This window comes from Macadamia integrifolia, chromosome 10 (assembly GCF_013358625.1).
Source record: "Macadamia integrifolia cultivar HAES 741 chromosome 10, SCU_Mint_v3, whole genome shotgun sequence".
NCBI classification, from domain to species: domain Eukaryota; kingdom Viridiplantae; phylum Streptophyta; class Magnoliopsida; order Proteales; family Proteaceae; genus Macadamia; species Macadamia integrifolia.
Window position 1 is genome coordinate 17,034,238 of NC_056566.1, and position 9,785 is coordinate 17,044,022.

A 9,785-nucleotide genomic window follows, 5' to 3' on the forward strand; every position below is an offset into this window, starting at 1 on the left:
TGATCTCTTAAGAAGGTTATCATGCTCATATGAGTTGTAGGAAGTTTTAGAAAAGCAAATGAAATGTTTTAATTTTTGGTAGAATAAATGCATTAAAAAAATAATAAATAAATAAATAAACATGATGGTATATAATAGCAAGTGTTCGTCATATTTTATGCCTCATTCTCTTCTCAACCTCTCACTACACACAAGATATTCATGTTAGATCAAAATCCCCACTTCTATCTGTAATGAAACCTCCATTATTATTAATGATAGTTAAAAGAAAGTGCTCCAATTAATAGAATCCATTGCTTTTTACATGGCAAAGGAAATCTACTCCTGACTGCACAAATACCCAAGAAATAGCTGTAGACATGTTTCTTAAAAGAGGGTTGATGGAAAATCATCAGGAGGCTGGGGTGGGGAGTTACCATTTCCACCACTCTACAAGAGAGAATTAGTTAGTTACATTTCACATGTTTGAAGGCTAGTAATAAAATTGGTTAGGAAAAAAAAATATGCTGATATGTGTAAGCAAAATCAAATATTGCATGTATAGACAGAAGAATGTGGATGGAATTTCATAATTGAAAATGCAAGAAAAATTTCTCAAAATGTATATGAAATTTCAACCATAAGGAAAAAACTCATTCTTATAGCCCCATTTTGGAAACCCTTCCAAAAACAGTCCATCAGCCACATGGGCAGTTGGTTTTGACTAACTGTTTGTCGGATTAATTGTACACCATATAAATTAACTCAGTGTCAAATTTTAAACTAAAATTTATCAAAAACTCTCCCATGTATGTTCATACATCATTTTATTTTTCAGTTGTTTTTATTTCAATGTAACTTGCATTTTAGAATCCATATATTATCAAATTTTTATTTTACAATTTGGTGAATTTTGTTTGGGTTGAAACTTGACATGTAGGAAACATTAGGATCTATCTATGCACAAAATTTAGGTCCCCCTTATCGCTAAGTGATGATGTTGGCATGTTGTCACTCCATTTTCCTCCCCCTCTCCAATATCTCTTTTCATGCGGCTATTTTTTCCCCCCATATTCTCCTTTATATATGTATCTTTTGGCTTGTAAAAGAGGACTTGATGTTTCATTGTACTCTTAGGTGTACCAATGTAAGCGTCATTTTGAGTTTTAAGGTTCTCTAATGATGAGTGAATCTCACACTTGAATGAGTGAATTTCCAAAAAACCCCATAAATAAATGGTTTTGTCTAACATTTAAGTGATCCTCTTTAATCGTTATTAACATGTATTTTTTTTCTTTATTTTCTATTTATTTTTGAACTGCATCATCAAACATCTCTGGTAAATTATCTTTTTCCCTGCTCAACAAAGAGAAAAAAAAACTTGATTCCCCATTATTTAAAAAAATAATAATAATAAATAAATAAATAAATAAAGATTCACTGACTCTGATATTAGAGGATAAATATTAACAAAATAATGATTGTGAAGGGGTCTGTTTTGCCAACAAGAAAGCAATAGGAACTCTATAAAGCAGAAGAGGTTGATTCTTCCATGCCATCCATATGTTTGCCTTCTGGGCTGGGAAAGATGAAAAATATCCTCCTCTCCTAATTTCAGACATTAGAAGACATCTGATTCTAACACAACAAATCAACCTAAAGAGCCTTGTTCGTTCTGTCAAGCAAAGCAACATTAGTCTCTCTCTCTCTATAGTAGACAATCCACATGTGACAAGAGTCCAAGATCCTCCATGCCCAAGCAATATCAATTGTGGGGCCAAATCACGTGGACAGAGTAAAGCATATGAAGGCTAACAATAAATGCACAAAATAGACTTAATCCACCCACTACAACACCCTTATGGATGCCCTTTCACTAGGCATTATTGGCTCTAGAGTGGTAATACCTAATTCTCCATTGGATTTTGCCGTCAATTTTTTCAAAAGGAAACCAGTACGGTTCATGGCCCCCAACCTTAAAATAATCCAACCCTAAACCAAAAGTTGCATCTCAAGTGTCCGTACAATTTGCTTTGGCTGATTTTACCCCATTTGTCTCTCTTCTGTCGTCCATTGGATCCTGTTTGCATGTGACAAAGAGAAAAAAAAACAAAAAAAAAAGGAAGAGAATCCTATGGTTGAAACACCTGGGTTATGTTTGGTTGCATTCTTGGAATGCATTCTGAGATGACAAACGATCATTTTCACTGTTTTTATAATATCAGAATGCATTATTGACCTAGGATGCATAACATAGGCAGCCCTACCGTACAACCTAGGGCAAGAGTTACTCCAAGAATGCATGCATCTCAAATCTGGAAGCTACCCAAGTGCAACGATTTCCTAAAACACTTTATCCATACACGCATATAAAAAGTAGTTCCAATTTGCTTTGGGGACCCAGCAAACGGACCCTAACTTGTGTCCTGGTATTACTCCTGAATCAGTATGAATTCATCAATGTATAACTAACAGTCCCACCCCTGCCTAACAAATGAGAAATGAATGAATGCATGCATGCATGCGTTCTCTTCATCCACGGGATCTGACATTCTGATTGGACTAGAGAAGTGTATTTCAGATCTTGAACAAGAGGGGTGGCAGGAGTTAATGATGGCATTCACTCTTCCCAAAGTCCAATCATAACGTTAAATCACCATGGGTGCAAAGATTTTCTCCACCAGTAATGAAGAAAAACTAAACCCTATCTGATACAGCGGATGATAATGATGCGACAAACAATGCCTTTTGGAAAGGAAAGTAATCGAGTAGACAGAGACAGCACTGTCAACATCCACAGATTTGGATCCCCACAACCTAGATTTTGTCAAAAGATGCACCTGAGCTCAATATGCTATCATGCATTGAGAAGCTCAAAAACTAGTAACTACAATCATCAGTGAGAATGGAAAAGTAAAATAAATGTATTTAGACAGAATGAGTTTACAAAGGAAAGCTAGAAGCAAAGTTACATAATTATGCAAGTTTCAATTACATGATTAAGCCAACAAATATCTTCTTGGCTCACAAATGAGAAATAGTTAATCTGAGGAAGAGACGGACCCATCTGCCAGTTGAGGAGTTCGACATTTTCATTTTTCAGTATCCTCAAATTGTTGAAAAGCTTGCTGAGACATTCATATAACTAAATCTTAGTTTCCAAATTGACAGAAATATAAGGGAGATTGAAACCAGAAAAAGTATCACCTGAAAGCAGGACAGGGTGTACTGAACATCACTTTCTGAGATTTGGTGATGGAGAACAACTCTCATGCTGAAACAGTGAGTCACAATTAAGTTTATAGAATTGAATGGGTTAATCTAAAAATTTTATATAGCAGGCTTGTTTATTTCTTCAACATTATCCAATATACATGATATAAGACACTGTTTTAACAGTTGAATTCTTCGGAATCAAAATGCCTGAATAACAACCAGTGGTCCTTTCTTTCCATTATTTCCTTCACCAAAAGCCTACAAGACATCCCCACCAAGAGAACATCCATCGGCCTACTTCTGGGAACAGCATGGAAGTGCCAAAGAAGCACTGCCCCTAGGAATTAGCCTACTCCTAGGAGGCGCACTGCATTTGTTAATCATGAAGAACCCAGTTTTCTGACCAAATTTTCTAAATGGTCGTATAAAATAAATAAATGCAAAGTTTAAAATCAAACCGAACTAAAATAGATAAATGCAAAGTTTAAAATCAAACCGAACCAAGTAAAATCTGTCTGTCACCATCTGACCTAGGTCAAAAAGTCCCAACAGCTTCTCGAGCACTCCAATAAAAAAAAGTTGTAAAGACTGTTGGTTAAAGTTAATACATAATCAATTCATTGGATTCAAATAACCAACCACAATTAGTAGGGATAATTCTTTCTCATGTTGAGTTGAGTTAAACTAGTAATTGAAATTCTCTGTGGAAGAATCAAACAGCTAAAACTTACCTGTCTGATAGATGATGATGTGGAAAAACATGTTCACAAAATTTGAGTGCTAATGGATCTTTTATGTGGCAGGTATGTTTTGCCTAAATGGACTGCTACCTCACTGCCTCACCAGGCATGCTTGCCTTGAACGGCCCAAATTATGTCTCAGATGGAAGCTTAGTTGGCACTCAATTTTTACATACATTTTGTTCACATGACCATCTATTTGTGGTAATTTTAAGCAAAAATGCATTGACCTGATATCTAAAGCCTAGAAAAATAGTTAGAAGTTTGTTTTGGACTGGCTGATTTAACAGCTCAACAGAAGAGGGAAAAGTCAAATACATGGTAGCCCATACAGTTGAGATGGGAGCCAAAACCCGACAAATCAACATCCCTTTTGGGAATTTTCCCTCATACTCAACATCTTGTTGCATGGGCACGTTAACCATAGGAGGAGAAGCAGAACAAGAATATTGATATTGTCTTGATGACTAACATTAACACTAATTCTGCAATTTAATAATGATCTCAACAGTTAGTAATGCCAATAAATAGGCATGCTTATTTGAAGAGTCTACATAAAATATTGGCATATGTATTTTGCATGTTGAAGCATGACTTTCAGGGGAAACCAAGGATTTAAATCATAGTATTAGTGGTTGGATAGGCCACCAGTGATACTACTGCTATGGATCGGCCAATCCATAGACATAAGCCAGATAGTAGCTGGATCAAGGACCAGCAGTACCAATACAGATTGGCAATACACAGGATCAGGTCCTGATTTTAAAAACCTTGGGGGAAACAAGTTCTATAAAACAAGCTGGGGGGGGGGGGGGCTCTAGCATACAGAAGTATAACATCGTGAGATAACAGCCTACACTTTGGAAAGCCAGAAAACCAACCTGGATGAACCTGTTGACATCACAAGAATGCCATGCTTTTCCAAGAACTGGGACAGCTTTTCGACTGTAGTTTTTGAGCCCTCTGAAATATCAAAAATATTTTGAAGTCCTAAATTAGTTTCTAATTTCAAGTCATTGTTAGTTTCTAATTTCTGCCAAGACTAGTTTCTGTTTTCATTAGATTCTAATTTCCAGTTTACAAACTTACCACTGGTAGAACACAAACTGGGAATCTAATAAACAAAATAGTTTATGAGTGAAGTGTGTACTATCTTAGTCATCCACTACAATCTTGGTAGAACACAAACTGGCAATCTAATAAACAAAAGAATAGTTTAATGAGTGAAGTGAGTACTATCTTAGTCATCCACCACAAGCTTGATCCTATCAATCAAAAATAATATAATAGAGAAGAAAACGGCTAGAGTGGTTAAAGGAGTTTCTCTGGTTCAGAAATTTTTGCCTCCTCATTTCTTTTGTGCAGTTCTACACTTTTGCTTGTTTTCTCTTTCATGTTAGATGAAATCATTTGGTGGGCATTATGCCATATGGAAGGACAATGTAGGTTTTCATTTGTCTACTATCCTATTGAGCTAGTAGGGTCATTGGCCACCTACTCCTACACATATCCATTCATTCACACATGCATACGACATGGTTCGATTTCGATTCTACAACCTCCTCCCCCTGAACGCCAGCTTTTCACGCCGACGTTGCCACCACTAGGCTAAACTAGTTTTCGTGACAATGTGGTAATTTTTCTACAAAATGGTTTGATTTTGCTACCTCTCAAATTTTAGATCTAGATTGATCATTTATATGTCTTCATTTTGTGCACCTACTTGGTAATCCAGAATTTGCAATGTCTTATCTACTACATAATAAACTTTGATCAAGATAAAACTTTAACATGTGAACAATTGATCATTCACATGGCAATGGAATTGAAAAGAGGAAGATCAACACCTGCCTTTGTTTAGATCGTGCCTCCAAACATCGTTGTCCAACTCCAGTGATCCCTATGTGCTCTAGCAATGTTCCCCAATGTTAAGCAATGGCCAAAAGGTGTTGATGTCTGTAGTTTGTCAAGTCTCTTCCAAGTTATTTTATAGATAATTCCCGTAAAACATCTCCAAGGTAGAATTTCATGTTATGTAATCTCCCCTCATAACTTCTCTACCATCGAGGGAAGTTATGGGTAGGTTAGAACAACCACCCAAAGCTGCTACTGATATGGCAATGTGGATCACATCAGTCAGTATATCTCATATCTCTCAAGTGATATGATTTTTTATTCCTATAATTGAAAATTGAGATTGAGATGGAACACCAAATTTAAGAGATGAATACTCCATATCCCTTGTTCACATCCAATTCAAACCATGAAATTTTTTTGAATATTAACCACTCCATATTTCATAATCCAAACAAAGAAAACCGGGTTTTGTATATGCCTATCATGAATCATGATAGGAACTAGTTTACCAAAGAAAAATGCATGATATTTATTCAACTCAACTCAGAGCATTTGCCCTTCAAAGAGACATCATCACCTTGACAGTACCAAATTTCATTCTCTCGAAAATAGAAACGAATATATGACAACATCCTAGCTCTCTTTTCTCTCTCATTCTTTGTTACATGCAAGGGGCTCCAAGAGGGCCTAACATGGAAAAATTACAGCAACCATTGATGGTCCACTTGCCCCGAAAAGATTACACACTTTCATCAATCGTAAAAAACCGTCAAATGGCGCACAGTGAGCTATTACACACTTTACTTTCACCCAGAGGATCATTCATCAACTTGCTGTTGCTTGTTCACTATTGTTGAGAGTAGCCACTGTTTCAGCAGGGTGACTGAGATCTCCCCCATCTGAATTAACCACTGAATCGTCACTTCTTGGAACCAGCTTCAAATCCCCATTACCATCATTTGTCATATCCTGAGAAACTTCATCTGGTTTGGAAGCAACACCATCTATTTTCACCCCTTCTGTAACAGCATGATGATCATCCACTGGTGCATTGGACATCACATGTACCCCCTCAGAAACTTCAAAACTCTTCCTGGTGCCATCAGGTATCTGATCACATCGGTCAACCATCATCTTGGTCCCCTCAGCTCCAATAGAACTTGAAAGAGCATCACCATTGTCAACAGCTACTTCAACAGGGGTAGCATGGCTTTTGGACAAAACACCACTTGGGTGGTAATCATCAGGACCAGAGAGTTGAGTATCAATTGGAATAGGGGCTTCATTCCTATTAGTCAGTACAAATGTTTCCTTCTCTTCCTCTGCAGAACCAGCAGCACCATGCATTATATCTAAATCCATTCCTGTAACCGACTGCTGAATCCCATCAGCATCCTTTGGGCTTGGTTGAATTGGTTGCTCTAGGGCAGCATCGATTTGATCATTAGGAGCTACATCATGTTGATGGTCAATTGACATAGGGGCTTCATTCACTTCCATGGAAGCCACAGGTTCAGCAGATTCAGTGCTTGGAATGTCTGCTTGATTCGTAACAGACTCCAACAACTCAAGCGCACGATTCTTTGCTGCAATTTCTTCCTGCTTTTCTGCTTGTAGTCTGTACTCCTCTAGGAGCCTTTGGATCTTACCCCGCTCTACTATCAGATTCCCATAGCGCCCCTGGAGAGTTTTCTCCAGCTCCTGCAGTTTCTTTACTTCCTCCAAGAGACTGTTGATCCTGTTCACTGCTGCCAACTGTTCTTGCTTTTGTAAAGCTTGGAAGCATTCAAGTTCTGTACTAGCAGTATCCATCTGCTTGTAAGTGGCCTCAATTTGGGACCAAAGTTTTCCAGCCATCATCTGCTCATTCAAAATAATACACAACACTCAGTAACCAACACACTCTCAAAGCTTCTAATGAGACAAGAAGATTTAAATTTGGTGTTGTTCATTGTTAAGGTTTTAACAGGAAATTATCAATGACCTGAATTTGTAAATGCCAGAAGGAAGAGAGGAATAACGATATTCAGAGTAATTTACAAATGCAGGCAACAGAAGATCAGTTAATCCATATTATAAAATTCCAAATCGCAATAGTGAAATATAGGCATAAAAGAATTCGAGTTATAATGATGATTACGATGATATTGATGGTAACAATTCAGCATGCATTCATCATCATACCTGATGTCCATGAGTAAGAAGTTTTATCTTCTGCTCAAGGCGTTGTGCCTTCTTAGCCTCATCATCCATTCTCTTTTTGACATTCTCAAACTCATTCTGCATTGCAGCAAGTTTCTCCATGTTTCCTGCAACACTGGAGAGACCATAAGCGTTACGTGTTGGGAAATACATGAGATCTTTGAGACATGTCTTGTGCGCTTCAACAAACTCATCGAAGGACTCATTCTCATGCCCCATCGCCACATGAAGAAACTGAACCTCTTCCTGTATCAATGAATCAGCCTGCAAAATAAAAGAGAACACTGAGAAGTGCTGTTCCTGAAGGGCAACCATACCTAATATGTTCATACAATATTAATCAAAAAATCGACAAGTAGCTATTAGGTTCAGGCAAAAGTTAAAACCAACGATAAGTCCAAATCACCTGTCCTTTTAGACCCTGTGTTGTGCTGGGGACAGATCACAAACCAAACCAAGGCCAGGCTGGGCCGCATTGACAGCTTAGGAAGCTGGCCCAACCTAGCTTGATGATAACATAAATGATAATGATGATAATAATAATAATAAAGATCTGGAAGTTTAGACATTGGCAATTGCTATAAAGGAAAAAAACTCTCCCACTCTCTCTCTCTCTCTCAACAGAGATTTATTAGATAATCTCAAAAGAGAAAGGCATACAACCCACAATCAAGGCCATAGCGATCTAAACAGCATACATTTAACCAGATGATAAAACCACCGACCCAAAACTACAACAAAAACTACATCAAAACTACAAGGGAAGGAGAGCCTGATCACCACCTTGGTCTCGCTAACACCCCCCCCCATCCGCTTGGCCATAAGGTCAGCCAAATCATTTGCTGATATTGACTTCCATTGGAACAAGCAGTTCACCTAAGTGGCCAAGAACTTTAATTGTCTAATGTGTTGGCAAACATCCAAAATCAATCCTTCTGACAATTATCCAAGCAAGAACCATCATCAAATCACCCCACAAAATATTTGTGAACCCTCCCCCTATAGCAAAGTCCAAACAGGGACAAAACAAACGAAATACTATTTTACAGGAACATTATAATTTTCTTTTAAGTAAATTTCTTCAGTAATAACCACCATTTGTTTGTTAAACATTTGATGACAACTTTACCTAGTCTTGTTCCTTTTCTATTCACAGTTTCTGTCATTCTCTTATCAATGATGTATTTTATCTTGCCTTCCTATCCAGGATTTTGGGTTTCTTTGTCTCCCCCCTTTCTTTTCCCCAAGTCATCTAGGACTTTTGATAGTCTTATGGTCCTGTATCTGTGTCGTTCATCAGTATCTTTTGATGCATGAACCAGACGTAGATTGATAGATGGATCTGCTAGTGGTGGGCGTGCTTAATAGATTTTTTTTTTTTGGTGCAAAGACCCGCAAAAGGGGGGGAATTTATTGAACATCCAAGGGAGAAAGCAGCATTACAAGGTTTAGAATATCCTCCGGAAATGGGGACTTGCAAAAACCCCGATGGGGGTGACCAACTACCCATTTCAAAACAGAGTGGGCAACAACGTTCAAAGATGTACTAACATGAACAAAAAAGCAAGACGTGCTTAATAGATAGAAGGGGAAAGATTCAAATTTGAGGAGAACCTGCCAGCAAGGTGCTGCAGGAAACAGGGGAGAAAATGGAGATCACAAAGATGAGGGAGAAAGAAAAAACAGTGGGAGGAGAAGAGGAGAGATCGAGAAAGAGGAGGGGGAGGCTCATGCACAGCCTTGTCCAAAAACAAATTCTATTCCATTCTAAAATCATATACCTTTTTTTTT

At 37.7% G+C, this 9,785-nt stretch overlaps 1 long non-coding RNA gene and 1 pseudogene across 1 annotated transcript; both read right to left on the bottom strand.

Annotated features, from left to right (window-relative positions):
* Positions 1 to 2,879: 2,879 nt before the first annotated feature.
* On the bottom strand, positions 2,880 to 4,919 carry LOC122092060. The gene is made up of 3 exons (XR_006144080.1): positions 4,817 to 4,919; positions 3,187 to 3,253; positions 2,880 to 3,107 (listed from the first exon to the last, which is right to left on the bottom strand). It is a non-coding gene; the product is annotated as an uncharacterized LOC122092060 (long non-coding RNA).
* A 1,377-nt stretch (positions 4,920 to 6,296) lies between these two features.
* The window catches only part of LOC122092256, a 23,207-nt pseudogene continuing 19,718 nt past the window's right edge, over positions 6,297 to 9,785 (bottom strand).